Source organism: Gavialis gangeticus, unplaced genomic scaffold, assembly GCF_001723915.1.
Source record: "Gavialis gangeticus isolate Ggan-Ray unplaced genomic scaffold, GavGan_comp1, whole genome shotgun sequence".
Taxonomy (NCBI): Eukaryota; Metazoa; Chordata; order Crocodylia; family Gavialidae; genus Gavialis; species Gavialis gangeticus.
The window spans coordinates 241424400-241444335 of NW_017729032.1; the positions used below are offsets into that span (position 1 = coordinate 241424400).

Here is a 19936-nt window from a genome sequence, read left to right on the forward strand (position 1 = left end):
CCCCCCCTCCTGCTTTGGGTCATACCCATCCCCTCTCTCCCCCTGGTTTGGGTCCAACCCCCTTTCCCCCCTCCCTCCCCAGTTCAGGCTTGAGCCCCTCTCCCCCCACTTTGGGTCTGACCCTGCCCCCCTCCCCATCAGTTCAGGTCTGCCCTGCCCCTGCTTCTCCCCTATTTGGATCCAACTGTGCTCCCCTTTCTCCCCTTTCAATGAAGGGCCTCTCACTTTTCCTCAGCTTCAGAATGGTAGTGGGGCACTTTAATGAATATCTCCTCACACATTTACAGCCACCCATAATGCTCAGAAAACTATACTAAATTTAGAACAGGAAGTGAAGTGAAGAATAATCACTAACCTGCTTACTCCCAGTGGACGTGTTTACACATGCAATGAATACACAGTCAGGCTACTGCACAGTATAAGGCACAGTAAACTGTATGGAGGAATGTGTCTACACATGCACCCTTTTGGGTTGAGATTTGTACCCAACAGGAGCAGCCTAGTCCAGGGCTGCTCCTACTCTACTTTGACCTCCACCCCAACACCATCCAGGGGGAGCTCCAGGCTCCCCTGAGTGCCAGCCCAGGGGTTGGCCAGAGGGATTGGTTTTGATGTGCGTGGGGCTGGGAGATCTGTTGCAGCTTCAGAGGCAGCGGTCTCTTGGCCCGTTGCCATGGGGATGGGTCCCAATGTGCATGAGGCTGGGAGAGCTGTCCCAGCAGCTTGGAGTGATGCATCCCAGACATGTGGAAAACAGACTGGGACAGCTCTCCTGGCCATGTGGAGATCAGGTCCTGACCTGATTTCCATATAGCTGGGACACACCAGTTCCAGCTGCCGAGACAGGTCTCTTGGCTGAGTGATTTCATGAATTGCATTTGTGATCCTTACCCTATATATAGCTTACACAATGCTAAAAAATGTCCCAGTCCCCATGTGGTAGGGAGACAGCTGCCTCTGCAGGTACTGCAGCTAGCCCAATGTTGGGTTTTAGCCAGGCAGCAGTGGAAATTGCTTCCAGTCAGCATCTACATGTGTTACAGCACATTAGCTAATGCGCCATTAATTTAGTACCTGTATCTGCTGGTACTAGCTAATGGCACATTAGCCTAATTTACTGCACAGTAAATCCTAAGCACATGTAGACCGTGATGCTTTACTGCACATTAAATTAGTCTAGCATGCAGTAATGTGTCTAATTTAGATGCATCCTGTGTGTACTGCTTCATTGCTGAGCCCACTGCTGCTAAGAAATATTTCCTGCTTTACCAAAACCCGGTCCTGACAGTTAGACAACAAACATGGTTCACAGAAAGGGAAAAGGTTTGAGAGAACCTGAGAGCATCAATGGCATGCATACACATACTCTGTGTCATCTACTTTGCCTAATTTTTGGATATGGATGTTTATGCTATATATCAATGTTCTCTCTAAGGTTTAGTGATCTGTGAGCGTGCTGCTTTGGTGAATGAGCAGGCTGCTTTAGTCCCGCCTCCCCCTTTTGGCGCGCTCCACTTCAGAAACCACAGGTGCCTGAGAGGCACCTTGCATACAGCCCTATAAGGGTCAGGGACCCTTAGTGGAGGGACTGTAGTGGAGGGTGATCAGCTTTGTCTGGGGTCAGGGACCCCAGGGGCCTGGGATGAATGGAGAGGAGCCTTGTCTGGGGTCAGGGACCTCAGGGGCCTGGGATGAATGGAGAGGAGCCTTGTCTGGGCCAGGGACCCCAGGGGACCTGGACAACATGTGGAACAGAGCCAGGGGTCTGGAGCCCAAAGAGGCTGGGGGTGCCCCGAGCTCCCGCCTTGCCTCAGGGAGTGAGGAGGAACATGGCATCAGGGCTGGTGAGCAGAGCAGTTCCTCGGAGCTGGTGGAGCAATTCCCTGGAGCCAGCCCCCAGCCCCAGTCTCTGCCCCTGCCTTGCCTCATCTTGCCTTGCCTTGCCTTGCCTTGCCTTGGGGAGCGAGAAGACACATGGCATCAGGGCTGGAGAATGGAGCAATTCCCCAGCACCAGCCCCTAGCCCTAGCCTCCATCCCTGCCTCACCTTGGGGAGTGAGGAGGCACATGGTGAGGAGGCACTCTGCACCAGAACCAGTCCCTGCCCCTACCACCCTGCCTTGCTTTGGGGAGAAGCTGCTGCCTGAGTTTACCTGGTAAGTGTCCCTCACTGGCCCCGGTGCCTCCACTGTACTTCGCGCCTAGCACCTCTCTGGGAATCTGCTGCCCAGCTCCTCTCCAGGCGAGTGCATGGCATTAATAAGTTAGTGCATGGGAAGATTTTAAATTGTACACCTTGGAGGGGACCTTGCTGCATATTGGTCTCATTTTTCAGCTATGGCCCCAGGTTCAAAAGGGAAGCATGGCCTGAAAGTATGTTTTAATTTGAAAGGGGCAAGGAGTTTTGTGAGTCATGTCTTTTATTGGTCTAAGAGGATAGTTGGGAGGGATACAGACAAGCTCTCTGGTACCAAGTGCCCTTTCTCAGGTCTCCTTTTCAGTTTTCTTAGGTTTTAGTTTAAAACAATGTTAGTATCTAAAATGGAATTTAGACAGAAGAGTAGGGCTAAATGTTCTTAGTTTGAAAAATACCATACGGTTTTTAATAGCGTAAGTGATAGACACCTCTGTTGTCTGTCATTCAAAACATTTTACCTCCATCAGCATAGGAATGATATTTATATCTTTTGTGACAGGAACTGTAGTATTAGTTTACAGTAAGGCACTGCAAGTATTTTATGAAGTAAAACAGCTTTCAAGAGAGTCCAGAGAGTCCAAACTCCTGCTTGAGAGCTAGAGGGTGCCATTTCTACTTAAGATTGGATTAGACATATAGGAATGAAGATGAAAGGAAAAGAAGAACAAGGTGTAGAAAAAGCAAACAATACAAAGAAGAATAGAAAAAGGGTGTGAGGAAGCAGTTAGTAAAAAGAACCCTTTTCCCTTTCCTTTTTTCACTTTTCCCTCCTTTGCCAAATCTTTGAAATTATTTAAAAAATATTCCTTTATTAAATGGGGCATTATTAATAAATTTAAGGAATCTCCAGGATTGTGAAACTAGGAACCCAAATGAAATGTTTAATGCATTTAAAATAGATTTAGCACCGTAAGTAACAAGATAGTGGAGATTATAAGTCTACTTCATTTTTTTTCATATTACCGAACTGCCACATATAATTTGACAATTTCAGCTGTCTTTGATCATCAGAGGATGAAGATTTATCTATCATAGAGGCTAATTACTGTTATCGTCTTCCATTGACGATGGTCTCTATAGCCCCGCTTGTACTTTTTGATGGAAAGAAGAGGGCAGCCTTTGATGATTTTAGACCTGTCTCATCAAAAAGTCAGTGGGGCACTACCCTTAATGCTTTCACATTTGAAAAGATAGTAGGAGCATAGCCATCTGCTTTACACCAGAAAAAAATACTACTAAGAAAACTTTGCAAAACATGAAGACATCTTATCCTTCATTAGGACTTCATACACAAACTGCTGAACATTTAAGGGGGAAAAAGAAGGAATAAGCAAGGTAAGTTATAAGTATTGTCATTGTCCCCTTATATCAGAACCTGTTGTGTCTAACCTATGTGACCTCTGTGGACAGAATTTGCATACCATATGAGCGTGTTAATAAGAAGCCCTGTCAGCTTTGGTATAGTTTTATGAGCATGGTTTTAAGAGATACAAAAAGCATGGTGCATTTAGTTGAAAAAAATAAAACAAACAAGCTCTCTCATTAAATTAGAAATAATGCAGTACTACATTGATTGGTTTTAAACTTTGCAGATGAAAAGAAATTAGTGAATAAACAAGCTGAACTAAGCTGTTATAAACAAAACATTCAAATACTCAAAAAAGTAGTTTCTCAAACCTAAATTACCTCTAATTCCTAAAGAAATTAAGTAACTCATTTCATCTTGTTTGGGTTATTTAATTATCTGATAGAAATAAAAAGCAGGGAGCAAGACTGAATCAAAGAAAAGAAAGATTGGCTTTTTGTCTCACAGTGAGACATACAGCTTAGTTGTTAACAATAAAATGCTATAAGCCATATGCTTCGTGTGGTTTCCTTTTAAGCTTGAAATTAGAATGTGCTAATTAGAGTGTGGGCCACATATAAAAATATAGCACTCCATTACAATTGTGCCTGTGTGAAGACTACATTGTTGATGAGTAGAAGACTGGTGCTGTAATTATCTTACAATCCAAGAAGTAATTCACCTTAGTAATTTTTGAATATGTCAAGAGCCTGGTTCACAAATCACTTAATCACTTTTTATGCACTCTTTGTGACACAATTCACTGTATATGAGAAAAGTGACTTGTGTACCAATATCATATAATTTGCTTCAAATTCACTACCCCTCCAACTCTCAGCATGGCAGCTAACAGTACTTAATTTCAGCTCCATTTCTCAGGGCTCTAAATGCCCAAAGAGATGTGCAGCTGTCAATGTTTCAAGCTGCAGGCAAGCTACATGTATTCATAAAGAGAGTTATATAAAATTTCCCAGAATGCCAATAGTCATGTCAACTAGAATAGCCTTCCCCAAAATTACACTGCACTTCATCCTTTATCTGAGCACAGTCTTTGTTTTTCCACCACAGAAAGTACCAGGGAAGTACAATGGGCAAAGAAGACTGATTTTACTAAACTATACAGTGCCTTTCTGATGTATTCTTTTGCCTGCTCCATGGATCACACACAGAGACCATCAAATTCATGTTACATGTAACCTGGTATATTCCATATGCTTGCCTTTAAGGGGTCAGATCATATTGCAATAAACAAATTGGCCGATAGAGCTGTTTAGGAATTTTCTGTTGGAAGGTTTTGATGGAAATGTGGTTTCTGAAAATAAGTTGGAGCTTTTTTCCTACAGAAGATGTCCATTTTCAGCAATAAAACACTTTGTTTCAGTCTGGGTTGACCTGGTCCTTGAGTTTGTCAGACCAAATGAAAATGTTTCATCTCAGTTCTGTTTGACATTGACTTATGTCCACCTGAGGTGCCCCAGTGCCTCATGCCCCTGTTCTCTCCTGTCTTATGGGACAGACTACATCTCGCAGGATTCACTGTGGTCTCTCCTCTGGCTGAACTCCTGTAATCCATCATGAGAGTCCTATATAGACAGATATAGTTCAGTTGTCAGCCTGGTCTGGAGGACAAAATAAATGCATGAGTCAATAATATTACAATTCCCAGTACACAGTGAATCTATTCAGAAGAGTGTAGGTACATTGCCCCCTACTCTCATCCAGTATCTAAAGGTTGACTCCAGGAATCTACTGGTCCATGAGACCAGATTTCATCATTAAATTTTCAGATATCTTTGTATTCTTGAGCTTTCGTCTATGCCATCCCTCACACGTGGCAAAACTTCCTATAAAGAATAACAATCACCTCATGTTGCTCACCTTTGTGACAATGCTTCAAAAAGCTGGACATTGGATAGGGCTTACTGAGCTCACAATTCATCATGTTGAGCAATTTTTTTTCAGTGTACTTTCCCACACATTTGTGTGGGGGGCCGGTGTCCCTTTAAAAACTGTGAAGCCTGGATCTAGTTGGCCCTCTTTGCTACTTCTGTTAAAGGGCAGTAATGAAACAAAGAGGAGGACAGGATAGAGAAGGGGATGGGGGTGGGGGGCACTGGCCCTGACCCAGAAAGTGGAGCACAAAAAATTGCACCAGCTGTGTTGCTTGCCTCACTGCACAGCCAGCAGGCAAAGCAGTGCTGCTGCCTTGTGTACTGCTGCTTCAACTGTCCACTTATACCTATGGTTGAAGGAGTGAGAGGCCAGCAGTTAGGGCCTGGCAGAGAAGAGGAGGATGTGACAAAGAAGATACTCCAGAACAGGAAGTATGGTATAATGTCTACGTGTTGTCCCTAGGCTTAGGCTTCACTTGTGATTTTTCAGTCAGGGTATATCTTTCTGTTCTCTATTTATAAAGCACTTATTGCAGTGGAATTTTGGTCCAGGACTGGGGCTCTTAGCTTCTACAGTAATATGAAATGCAATAAAATCATGGGAAGAAAGAAAGGCCATTGGTTTGAGTCAAAGAGAGCCTCTCTCTCATTTCAAATGTGCATAAAACCAGGTATAAAGCATCTTAGCATTTGTAAGATTTTGCAACTTTTTCCCCCCATATTAATTTATATAAAAGGCAGGCAGCAGCAGTGCAAAATCCCTTGTATTATATAATAAATGTGCCTCAATGCTGATACTTACAGGAAAGAGAGTCATTCATACTCCATCCCCATTTCATCCTTCATCTCTCTGTTCAGAAAATGTGTCTATACAGTAACATTTAAAGTTTTTTCTTGATTTTCTGATTTTTCAATGAGTTTTTACTGAAACATCTGATATTCTATTTTATACAGGTTTGTAAGTCCTACCATCACTCTGTATTCAAGTGCCTTATTGTCTTATGCAATACCACGTTGTAAGTAAAAAAAATAGAGAGGGGGAGAGAAATGCAGACAATACAGTCTTACTGAGTGTCAGTTGGATTGGTATTTTGCTTTGTTTTATTTTGCATGGGTGTATTTAAATTTTATGAGTTGTTTCATTGGGAGATTTGTTTCCAATGAAGTTCTCCCTTCTCTGCATAATGCTAAATAAACTTAACAGAGATTTTGTCTTTACAGCTCTCAAAAGTACTCTGAAGAGCCACTATTTTGCCTTTGAAATGGATTGGGTTGTACTGACTTCCATTTATTTCTTTTTTAAATCTTCCAGAAGAGACTTTGTCTACCTAAAAGTTCTTTTTGCACTTATACACAATCAGACCCCGTTTCAAATTACATAGCTGAGCTCTGTACTATGTGTTCAATATAATTGGTATATTTTTCAACCAGAAAATAAAAATATTATGAGAAAAGTACAGTTAAGATTAGCTTGTTTTTAAAATGATGTTGCCTTATTATTTGGTGATGAAAGTTTTTTGATTTAGTGAATAAAAAGATAAATAGTTTCCTCAATACCTCATCTCTTCTTTCAGGAAACCACATGGGAATTTTCAAAGACTGAAAAGGTACATTTTTGTAGGAACCCTTTATTAAAATACTGACATTCATTGCAGTTTACATAGATACCACTCTACTGAGATTTGAGCACCAAAATCATAGTTTGATCTAAAGTCTGTGGAAAATTCCCCACTGAATTTGTTAGCTCTTGGATTAAGATCTCATTTGACACAGAATATTCTTCAGGTGGTAACAGCTTTCAGTCACTAGCTATGTGAACCAAATTTTGAAACCCTAGGTATCAGCATCCAGTCATATGATTAATACCTTGCTTTCACAGATTGTCCCCTCAAGCTCATTACAGTGAAGTTGACAACAATGCACTACACATTAATAAATTCAGAATTGTGAGTAAACACAGGAGGTGCCTATTTAACACTCTGGGTAGCTCTGACAATTAAGTAAGAACAAATGACAATCCTGAAAAATATGGAAAACAGTTAATAGCAATGCAGCATACAGCATAGCAAGTACATTACACAGTTTACTTATGTGTATTGATGTTGAAAGTAATTTCCTAGCAGTCTTCTTACAAAGATACCTCTTGTATCATGCTCCAAGGTTCAGCAAAATTAAATAATTAAATATTAAAATACTTTATTATTAAAAATCACAGATATGGACTTAAGAGGTTTGGGCTAGATTTCTGGTTCTACCACAGCCTCCCCGTGTAACCTTATACAAGTTGCTGTGGATATGTCTCCCTCACCTGAGCCTCCAGGGCCCTAAGGTGGGCTCCTGCAAGACAGGTGTGGGGGTCCCCAATCCCTGCCCCCCCGGGCCTTGCTGGGCAACCCCCACAGGCCAGGGGGTGGGGGGAGGCTAGCTCCCCCATGGACTCTGTCTGGGTGGAGGTCTCAAACAAGCCCCGGGTAGGCTACTCCCCCGGGCAGGGGCCCTGGCAGCACTCCACATCAACACCATCATAGGAGTTTCTGCTTGTTTTTAGCTTAGTGCAGTGCCTTCACCCTGCCCTAGTAGGAGTCTCCCTTCTGGCCCTTCCTGCTCACTCACTGGTGCGAACACCGATGCAAACACCGGCGCACTCTGTTCACGTGGCGTGGCTCCCTACCGGCTCAGCTAAGAGGAATCTGGGGGGCTTCCCCTCCAGATCCAGCTCAGCTGTGTCTGGTCCCTCTGCCCACTTACCTTAGGGGGATCAGCTGCTGCTGCCCCCGCTGCTGGCTCCACTGCTGCTGCGTCTGCCTCCACCCCGGGTCTGCTAAGGGGGCACACGTGCACACGGGACACATGTGTGCCTGGATCCCTCCTCTCCCTGCTGCTCCTGGCTCCCAAGATATCATTATTTTCAGGTCTTCCTGTGAGAAAGCCACAACTGGGACAACATCCACAAACAGTAATTTTCTAATAGAGTTCCTGACACTAGTCTTGATGCACGCAAATGAGCTAGATTAAAAATAAAACTTTGCTGTATTACAATCTATTCTACATGGTAGAATATTAGTTGCCTTATCTTATCTTACTCTGAAAGAAAGTTCAAACAGCATTCAGAAGATGACAACAAGTCTGCCTAACAGCATTTGCATTGCTAGAAGGAAAAGATATTCTGTCTTGTCCCCCTGTACCACAGTACAGTTGATGGATGATGTTGGCCACCTTATCAGAACATCCATATTTTCTCAGGAGCATCCAACGCCCGTGAATGCTGACAGTAACAAAGAACTTTGTCAGGCAGATACAGATTATATAAGTATCCCTATTTTAATTCTTGGACATTTTCTGCAATTGTCAAGCAGCAAAGATCATGTCAATAGCTCTGTGTCACAATCCAAACTTCCCTGCGTCTTCAGTAGTATGGTGTCTGTTAAATTGTCCAGTAGTCAGCTGAGAAGAGCTCCTGCCAATATTTTGCTTGCAACTGACAGTTAAGGGATCTCGTAATAATTACAAGTCACTTTTTTGAGCCATTTTGCTTGTAAAAGTGACAAAGTTGGAATCTTGCAGCTTTTGCAATATTCTTTCTTGAACCCAGATTTCCCAAAGAAATTAAATGATTTTATCTCATCAGTGTGTCACAACTGTTTACACAGATCTGTAAAGATATTTCAGGGGCCTGAGAGAGATTTTTTTCCAGTGTTGCCGAACTTTTATAGGCACCTTTGAAAATAGAAGTTGTATCAAGGTTATTTCTTAATGGTTAGAGTTCTACAAGGGCCAAAGCATCCCGTGTGATGAAATTTATGATTAAAGTCAAATAATGTTCATACTTTCAGCGATGGATACTTCCTTGGTAAGCAATTCATTTCTATCTGCTGTATACAGGGACACAGTTACAATATCCTTCTTGAACAGATGGCAGCTCTGCGTGCTTTATAGAACTTGTGTGTTTGTGTTCAGCCTATATACAACTGTAGTTCAACAGCTTTCCCCTGCTATTTTCTTGCACAAATCAGAATTCAGTTGGACTGCTGCTTCGGACACATCTTGCACAGCAAATCTGCTTTAGGGTTGAAGCACTCAAGCAGGGCAGATGTATCCTTGTTTTTATCCTTTAAGACTTCAAATAGCTAAATAATTACTATGAATTAAACCATTAATATGTTCCATTTCTTCCCGTGTAACCAATTTTGATTTTTTTTCATGCCAAATATCTCACCTCCTTCCAAACATTTTTTCCCCTTCAAACCTGGCTCTTCATTCTTCCCTTCAACACTGTTGGTCAAGTTGTATTTTGGTCCTAGGACATACAATTTTTTCCAAATAATTCATTCACTGCAGGGTTGAAAATCAGTGCCAGGGTTTCAAGATTTTGCTGAGAGATGATAAATACTGTTGGATGTAAACACTTCTGGCCTACAGTAGTTGTAAAGGACAACTGAAGTCCTCCACAGAACAGTAGAGGACTTCATTCCAAAATATTCATGTAGAACTGTTAAAAAATTCCACATACAAGGCCACTCAAGAATTTGTAAGGGTTTCTTCAATATTGTTTCGATACAGATAGTTGGTAGGAGACAGTATGATAGAAGAAGCAACATACCTTAACAAGAATGTCCTGGAGGAAAAAAAGAGCCTTGAAAGGGTTTTTGGGGTCTAGTTTCAAAAGATATGGAACTAGAGCAAAGACACCATATCTTGATTCATTTCCCCTTCCTTTGTTCAGGGACACAGGAATTTGTTTGGTCACACAAGATTAAATCAAATACATGATTTCACCACCGATGTCTCTTCCTAACTGGAAAATTTGCAAGACCTATAATTTTTAGCCAACTGCTCAATTTAGAAAATCAATTCATCAGTTTGTTCATGGTACATGAATAGGTAGGGCTGTCCTTGGTTTGGAGATTGAGGTCATCACCTAATGCAGTATTCCACAAAATAGCCTTCCAGGTGTGAATGTACTAGTTTCATACCTGATTAAATTTGGCATCTGTTACTAAGCTATATAAAATATATGTTGATACAGCAAGACACTATAATTTTCATTTTCCAGCTCTTTGTGCTCAGTTGCATTGGTCTGTGTATAGGTAAAGAATCACAATTATACAGTGGTCACATATCCAGTTTCCTCTATTTTGAAAGATTTTGGCTAGGGACAGAAGTTATACATAAACTGGTTTAAGTCATCAGAAACTGGTTTAAATCTGTAACAGAATAGAAGTTCAAAATGGCTGAAATTGGTTTCAGATAAATCTAGCTGAATGTAGTATCAGACTTAACTGATTTGGGTCAAATCGGTTTATGAAAGTTCTGTCCCAGACCCCTTCCTGGTTTAAGTTGAACCAGAGTCCCCCAGCATTCCAACATGCCTTCCAGCCCTGGGCCATGCTGTGCTGTCTGCTCCAGCAGAGAAGGGTTGTGGGGTGGGGAGAAGGCAGGGTCTAAACCCTCCCCCTCCCCTGAATACAGAGCTGCCCTGCCCTGCCCTGCTAAACTTACTGAAAGTTACTGCTGGCTGCAACTGTGGACTACAAATGCCAGAGGCACCTGGAGGCAGGAAGAGGAAGTGATGAGCAACCCTGCAGAGTCTTGCCGGTATGATTCTGGACTGCAAATCCCAGAGGCCTCCAAAAGGAAGCAGAAAGAGAAAGTGAACATACATCCCATGCTGTCTACATGCCAGAGAGCTGCACTGTAGCATCCCCCGGCTTCTGACCTAATCCACTGCAGGCATGTGGCTACATTTCCTGAATCAAAAGTGAATGTGTGTCCAGTTATTTCTCAGTTTAATCTCAGCAGTTTAGACTAACCTGCAAGGACAGAATTGATTCAGCCTTGAGCTTTTTGACTGTCTGTACTTAGCTTCAGTGCTAATGTGTTCCATTTTAACAAATTGCCCAGTGCCTATAGTACTCATCTGTAAGGTCACAAGTACAGTTTAAAATTCTTAATCAGAGCAAGGACTTAAACCCAAGTCTCCCACATTGCAGGAGACAGCTCTGACAACCAAATCTTTTGGCAATTTTTAGGTGAGTCTTTTTCAGTCTCACCTGTGTAAATATTTACACTTTGCTTAAAATTGGGTTAGAAGAAGAAATATATTGAATCTACAGCCCATTGGTTAGAGCACTCTGGTGTAAATTGGGAGAATTCATTTGAGGCCTTGTTAATCATTACAAAGAAGAACAGCTCCAAAAAGACAATTTGAAAATAATCCACCCCATCCCAGAATGCCTCATAGGCAAGAAGGTCAGAGGTGCACTTAGGATATGGGACATCTGCTCAAAATGAGATATGAGGGAGGAATGAAAACAGGTTTCCTTTGTCCCAGGTGAGTTGCATAATCACAGGAATATTAAATATAATATAATGCCTTTGTTTATTTAGTTTGGAAGAAACTTCTCTCCTTTAAGAAACCTACATGAAGGTAAGAAAGGAAAAGAAGAGAAAAAAAGAGGGACAACTTGTCCTCTATTTTACTGACTCTTTTATAAAAAGTAATTTTATTTTCCCTGTATTGGCAATAGAAGGTATGGTTCTAATAGACAATAACTGGGAATCAGCCAGGGGGTTATTAGTATGATTACTACCAGTACTACTACTGATGGAACTGAGGAGTAAACAAAAATTATTTTTTTAACTATAAATACTGAACAATGCAAAAAATCAAAAGTCAGTAAAATGCAGAACAAGCCAATAAAAACTAGCATGGACTGGCATCTGGTCCTTATGGCTGAAATGCTTCAACTATCCAGAACTGGTGAGTTTTCCAGCAATTATAATAATGATGATCACTGATGGAAAAGAATAACTGGTACAGGAAAAAGCAATTGTGACTGAGATGTTATAAACAGGACAGCATTCTGGTAGACATATACCAAGAGATACAAGTCAGTTCTTCAGCTAATTAAAAATAATGATGAAGCAACTGACAAAAAACATGAACTGAAAGTTGTTAGAAGTCAGTAGAAAGCAATGTGAATTATACTGGCTTAAAGGATACAGAGCAAAGTTTGTTTCACATAATCATCCATGGTATGCAATTTTCCTTGGGTTTAATAGTCTTTAGCTAAAAAAGTCTAAACATCCAAATATGAAAGCATGAAAAATACAGTTCATTATGGATAACTCAAATTTAAACAAATGGATTAATATTATAAGGCAGGCTGGGGATAAATATAAAAAGGGAAAGGGTAAATTGGGTGGTGGATATCGCTTTCAAGAACTTAAATAAAGAGAAAACAGAAAACTACTGTATGCTAAGTCCAATGAAAGTAGAGCAGATCCTACAGAAATTATTTGACAGAAATGTGACTATTATATGTCATTCAGCATGAATTAAATAGCATTCAAACAACAATATTCAGATACATTTGTCAGGAGTCTCATACACAAAGAAAAAACAAAATGGACTTAGCCTCTCATAATCGCAACCTAAGATAACAGTATGCACAAATATAACATTCCTAATTCTACACTGACTTGTAACTTAGGTTGACATTTGCTCCTGTGCAAATATACTATGATTGGGTCTCAAGCCCCGTTGCACAGATGTAAAGCACACCTGGCCAATTTCTAAGGCAAAAATAATTTCAGTCATTAATTGCATGTATCAATGTGATCATATCGCGTAGGTTTGCAACTTACCTGTACAATTTTCATTTGCTCAGCTATATAGTGGACACACTTAATTTGAAACTATTAACACAATAAATCATAAAACATGTGAATTGGTTCTGACAACTTGAAAAGTGGAGTCAGGTGTAATTAAATTGAATAGAGAACATAGTTTCCTTTGAGGCAATTTCTACTGCCTCAAAGGAAGTGTACTTAAATGAAGAACAAACAGCCATTATCTTAACTTCTTGTTTGGTGCATGAAATGGTTGCCTGGAGAGGTATAGCTCTTCAGTGATTCATATCAAATGCACCTTATTATTCTGTCAAGGATTTACCATGTCATTTGTTGGAAACCATGTGTTGACACTGATCCTAATTGGTTCCCATCAAATGCCATATATCTTCTCAACAGAAGAATGAGTTATGTCCACTGCCAATCATCAGCATCCAAATATTGAAGGAAACATTCCTATGTGTTGAAGGTAAAAAATAATAAAAGGAAATATGCAAGATGAAGGAAAACAGACAGCAGCATACACAATGCCAAGCAATTCAGCACCCTGAAGCAAACATAACATAGTACTGCATAGTACTGAGTGATATTTTAGTCATTTACTGAGGAAGCGGGGTGGGGTGGGGGGATGTGAAATAAATGTGTTTGGTTTTGCAAAGGAATCCCCCCCATATTTTCCCATGTCTCTAATTTAACATAAGCTTGTATATTAAAACTTGTGAAATTAAATACTAATCACTAGCAAACCTAAAGGCAGTACCCTTGTGAAATAATCAATAGCAAAAAAATAGAACACCAACCTCAATCTTCTGAGTTACGTCTCTGAAAATAGTGTAAGTTTGGTATAAGTTCTTATTTGGAGCCCATATTTGGAGCTCATCATTACCTAAGAGGATGAAATCAAGCTATGTATCCAACAGTATATCCAGTTATTAGCACCTGTTAATGAGCAAAATTAACTGAATATTGTTGGTGGCATACTTCCAGGGCTCTATGACTGCTCTCTCCCCAAGGAAAATCCAGTAAGTCAGGGATACTATCTCAAGCAATTCTTATTATTACAGAGCCCTTTCACCCAAACAGCCCCTCTGAAAGCTGTATGCTAACATAATTCATCATCATTAATATTAGTATTGCTATTAACCACAAGGTTAGAAAAGCCTTCCAACTTTCAGTTATGTTCTCAGCACTCTTCAACTCTCCCTTTGTTTTTAAAGTTACTAGTGTTCCGGTTTTACCATTTTCAGAACGATTAGTATTGAAATATTAATCAGTCTTGAGGTTTATAATTAAATAAGGAAGTTTATTTTCCACTGTGAAGAGATATGCAGGATTTTTGTCTCACTAAACTAGACCTGGACTAAAAATGGTAATTCTATTTTATAGAGAATTTCAATATTTGCATTCATTCTGGGCATATACAGGCATTCAGATGAACCACAGGAAATCTAGTGGGTTTTTTTTCAGGTTAGAAAACTTCCGGATAGAGTATTGTACAAGCATGTGAGGGTCTGTGCAGGTGCTGCAACCTGAATTGCCAATGACCCACACCCAGTGGACTCTTGTGAAGACATCCAAGTGTACTTTTTGGATTCCCCGTGAGCCAAAGACTGCTGAGAGCAGCCAAGTGCAGAGGGCACCCCTGACTGACTTTTGGCCCAGGGGACCACACACCCACTCCTAACACAGCCTTCCCTCCCTTTTTCCGTGATGTGAGGCTTCCAGATATAAGACCTGGAGTGTGCCTTTCTCTTGTTAGTTTAAATGTGTCAATTTCTGTTTAAGAAAGAACTTAAGAAAGCCATGCTGCCTGTCATTCAGAATATTACCTTTTGCAAGCTTATCGCAGATATAGACCCGTTGATGAACTTCTCTAGGATTTTCCCTAGAACGGAAGTTAGGCTGATTGGCCTATAGTTTTAATCGGGTGCTCACTCCTGCCCTTCTTGTGGATGGGCACAACATTAGCCCTCTTCCAGTCCTCAGGGCCTTCTCCAGAGCACCACGAGTTGTGGAAGAGTTTCTCCAGGGGTTTCACAAAGACTTTGGCCAGCTCCTATCCCTCTCAAAGAAGCCAATAGACCCAGGAGCTGTGCTGCTCTCCTCTTGATGTAGACTTGGGGAGATTTGGTTTGTCCATCATGAGGTGACTTGACAAGTGCTCATGCTAGTGCATATCTTGTGCAGGCATTCAAGGCATATATTACCACACGGGGCCACTTACTGGAGTTTATGACACCCGGACTTCTGGATATTGCTGATGACTTGCACATGGCTAAGGAAGACAAGATTCTATTGGATGTCATCCAGCCTGCGGTGCTCTGGAAGCACCTCCAGACAATTGGCCACTGCTTCATGAGGTCTAAAAGACAAGTGCCTGGTACAAGCAGAAGCACATCATCCTGGCAACCTGGGGTGATAAATAGTGGCAGCAGACGTTCAGCATCTTCCTTAATGGAGATTGTCACTGAGCTGGATCCATTGAGGAAGGACCACATTAATCGCTGCCTCAGTAGGTGTCACATGACTCTCACATGTGACACCTGAGCCTTCACCTGCCTCAAGCTATGCTAGAGGTCTCTGGGCATACACCTCAGTACATCTGAGAAGTATTTGGTATGCATCATTGCCTCTGTCTGCATTCTCCACAACAGCTGCAAGGCCAGGAAGAATTTTTCTGAAAACCTAAGTGGAGAAAATGCAGCACACTGGGGCAAGCCATGGTGCACCCTTGCCAGGGCATCATTGCCCAGGGTATGTCAACAAACAGAAAGTCATGGTCAGGGGAGCACTGGTATGTTGGGACATGGAGTGCCACCCATGCATGGGACTAAGGTAAGAGGGACTCAGGGGGCTAGAAGCTGTAGCCAGCTGAATTCCAACCCTGGGTGGGAAAACTGCATAAAAAGCAGCCTCATTTTCCCTATCTGCAGGGCTCACAGAAATGTTTTTTTTTCTTGGAGCAGCATGAGGGGGCAGGAGATGCCAGCCTTGGGAAGCAGATGCAGGGAAATACCATGTAGGAAAGAGTTTGCCTTTTCTTTATTAGTTTTTTTTTTTTCCATATAGCTTATTTTCTATATATAGCTTACTTTAATAAAAACCATTGATTGGCAACATTTTCAAAAAATGTAATCAGGTGTGTTTGGGTGTGAGCATATGGACATAGGTCAGAATGCATGGGTCTGGGTCTAGACACATGGATCTCTTTTCCCCCCAAGTGAGCCTGAGTCTGGCTGGATGTATCCAGAGTGACTCAAACTTGTTTGGCCATGCATACCCATGCCCTGAACTTTCTAGGGTCACCTTCCTGCCAGTCCAAAGTGATCTGGTCACTTTTCCCAGACAGATGAGGATTGTGCACACGGGCAATGGAGCTAAACCATGCTTGGAACAGTTTGTATCAGCCACAGAAAAAGGGTATCTTGGTCTGGTGGTCTTTGGGTCTGTGTGTTTGTATCTAGGTCAAGGTCTTTGAAACAGGGTTCTTGGAACTAGAATTGGATCTTTGGGTTTAGTCTGGGTCTTTGGGTGTGATTATGGGTCTTGAGAGTCTGGAGGTTTGTGTCATGTGCAGGGACACAGTTTCCTTGGCCCCACAGTTTCCCTGTAGTCCTGGAGCAATGTGCAAGGCTTGTGAAAGGGGTTGGGTTTTATTAGCTCTGAGGAAGTCAGAGGGAGTGTTTTGCAATGTATTTGGCTAGAGTGGAGTCCAGCCTGATACACAGACTATCTGGAGGGGAAGGGTAGGGCTAGAGCAATGTATGATGGGATTTTGGATGGCATTGTGACAGCTTCTAGCTGTAGGGTGTTTGTAAGCTTTTCTTCACCCTACAGAAACTCCACTGGAGGTCACTTCTGCCTCATTGGAGGTGGTAGATTTGTCTACCACATGTGCCATTTTTGGTCCAGGTGAAACTGTGTGAACATTTGTACACTTTGGGTTTCTACCAGAAGAACTGAAATTCCATTGTAATGCTTGGACACACCCTCTATTTCGATCTAACACAGAGGGCCACATCATTCCAATATTTCCATGAGGGGAAAAAAAAAACCTTCCATCAGAGAAATAAAAAGTAATATTCCATTTGGAGTCCTCTTTAATCCAAACCTTTTTTTTTATGACAAACTGAATGTAATAAAAAAAATTAAATTGAGTTCTACATTAGTTGGGATGCTCCGTCAGTAGAGAGAAGACTAATATATCATACAGGAAGAACTAGATGACCCCCCCAAGTTGTGGAATAGTAGATAATATGATGAAATTTAATATAATAAGGGTGGACTGGACTTAATGATCCAGGACATTTCTTCCTGTCAAATTGCTATTAATTAATGTCTGGTTGAATTGCTGCAATGCCTCACAGAAGTTGTAGTTCAGGTCTCCCTGTCCTCCTCCTCTTTCATAGGCCATGACAACAATGCAACTCTCATGAAGTGCTGAACATATGTCATAGGAGTCATAGTGTACCATATATCATAATGATAGTGTACCAAGGGAGTTGTAGTTCAGCCAGGGGCACTGACTCATTGAGGAAAATAGGGAAATGGGGAATTGGAACTATAACTCATGTAAGGTACTCTGATAATTTAGGTTGGGGGGGTGATCCAAACTGATCTCAAATCAAACTTTAAAGAAAAGAGAACACTTTCAGTCTGGGATTGTTTCTAAATGTCAAAACAATGTCAAATGTTAAATTGTTTTTAAATGTTGAAATAAATTATACATAATCATTCTTTTCAAAATTTTTCTTCTGTGAAAAAAGAAGATAATACAATTTTTTCACCCCAGATTGAAAAAAAAGAAAAGCTTTTGAAATGTCTGACTGACTTTCTAACAGGACAGAAATTTCAATGTCAACCAACTTACTTTCTCAAGAACTACCTCTTTTATTCTTTTTGTATAATTTATTTTCCAATATCTCTTGTTCAAGTAATTAGAGAGAATTTAATTAACTAACCATACCTGGTCTATCTTACATATAATGTAAATCTTATCATCTAGGGCAGGCAAAAGAGATATTATAGCTAGAGTTAATATGCTTCTTGTCAGTCTGTTCAAGATGTCAATACAACAGATCAAGGAAGAACACTGAAATCTGGAGTGAGATCCTGCCTCTTTTAAAGTTATTTGGAGTTTTGTCATTGACTTAAATAGAGCTAGGATTTCACAATATATGATACTGTAACACAACTCTTATCTTAGTTACCACATTTTCTCACATACAACACACACCCTTTTCTCCAAAATCAGCAATGCCATGGAGTTCCTGCTGCTGTCTTACCCAGACCATCTCCTGGGATGCCACACTTCCTGCTGCTGTCTTACCCAGACCATCTCCTGGGATGCCACACTTCCTGAACCCTTTATGTTCCCAAAAGGATGTACACGCATTCAGTCCTTAAGGCTTGTGAAGAAACAGGAATAATTGGAAATGGGAACAAAAAGTGTGGCTTAGCTGTGGGAGTGAAGAGGATGTTGAAATACATTCAATATAGTGGCTCACCATAACTTTAAAAAGAGTCATTGCAGAGGGGAATGTGCTCAGCAGTTACTACACGTGTTTTATTCAAATCTATTAAAAAATAGGTTGTACTAATCTATCCTGGTGGCATGGTTATTGGGTCAGAAACCAAAACAGGCTGTCTAGTAAAGGTCTTTGCAGGTTACCTCCTAAGATGGTGGGGGGTGTTTACGCTTACGACCTGGAAACCATAAATCAGGGAGCATCTCTGGTTCTACAGGGTCCTGAATGAGTTCCAGAGTGAGTATGGGCTACAGAAGGAAAGCCTGGTGACTATGTCCAACCACAAAAAGATATGGAAAGCAGTCAGGGGCAGTGACAGATTATCAACCATGGAGGCACTCCCCAGTGAGAACTGCCAAGCCATCTGGAATGGGGTCTTTCACAAGGACCTCTGCAAGGACCACAGGGACATGAATTGGTTAACAGAACACTGAATACTCCCAGTTAGGGCATGGAGGTATAGGGAGGGATGAGGGATTTGGCTCATTTGCACCAGGGAAACCTGCCAAGAAGAAACAGAGACTATTGTCCACCTCCTATGGCACTGCCTATATGCCAAGGGTGTGTGGGAAAAGGTAAGCCGACTCCTTGAAGGAGTGACAGGTGGTTGGATGACCACCTTACTGGTTGGATGACCACCTTACTGGGGTCGTTTGACCCCAGTACTCTTTCCTGCCATGGCAGGGGGTCGAACTAGATGATCTGCTCAGGTCCCTTCCGACCCTAGAAACTATGAAACTATGAAACTGTGTGTCAGGTCAATGACAAGGGAGGTGGCACTGTATGGACACCTGATTGAGCAGCAGGGGTCCCAAACAACGTGCTTTGACTATTTTGTGTTTTGCATCAGAAGCACCCTGTGGCAATATGGGAACCTCCTGCTATACAGGCACTCCAAGCTCAAGGAAACAGACTGTGTTAGAATGTTTCTGAGTGCACTCTATTCCTACCACTAGAAATTGTTGAGAGAGGATGAAGAAGACGCAGTCAACTCCACCTGGAAAAGTGACACCCAGCACAGGTTTTTCAAAGACCCCCATGGGAGGGGAAGTGGACAGGGAGAACGAAAAGGACAGAGACACAACTGGACCTGAAGACAGCAAGAAGGACTATAATAGGAGCAGCAGAAGCGACAGCGACAAGGACAGTGAAAGAACTGAAAATGTAAATCGCCAATTGGGGCTTGGACTAAGGGACTATGCTTGGGTTAGGGGAGGGTAGATGTGCAGGGGTGAAGGGGAGCGGGTGCGTTTATTGTAATGGGAACATGGGCTTCTTAATGTGGTTTAAGATGTGTGATGGAAAGTTTATGATAGAGGATATGTATACATACATACATATG

The 19936-nt window shown here is 41.6% G+C and overlaps 2 long non-coding RNA genes across 3 annotated transcripts in view; one reads left to right on the forward strand and one right to left on the reverse strand.

Annotated features, from left to right (window-relative positions):
* The window catches only part of LOC109303448, a 24062-nt gene extending 4250 nt beyond the window's left edge, over nucleotides 1-19812 (forward strand). The window contains exons 2-4 of the long non-coding RNA XR_002099118.1: nucleotides 2901-2907; nucleotides 16241-16249; nucleotides 19611-19812. This is a non-coding gene — a long non-coding RNA (uncharacterized LOC109303448). The remainder of the gene's footprint in view (nucleotides 1-2900; nucleotides 2908-16240; nucleotides 16250-19610) is intronic.
* Nucleotides 1-19936, reverse strand: part of LOC109303447 — a 113280-nt gene that overhangs the window by 61574 nt on the left and 31770 nt on the right. The gene's annotated exons all lie outside the window — the stretch shown is intronic.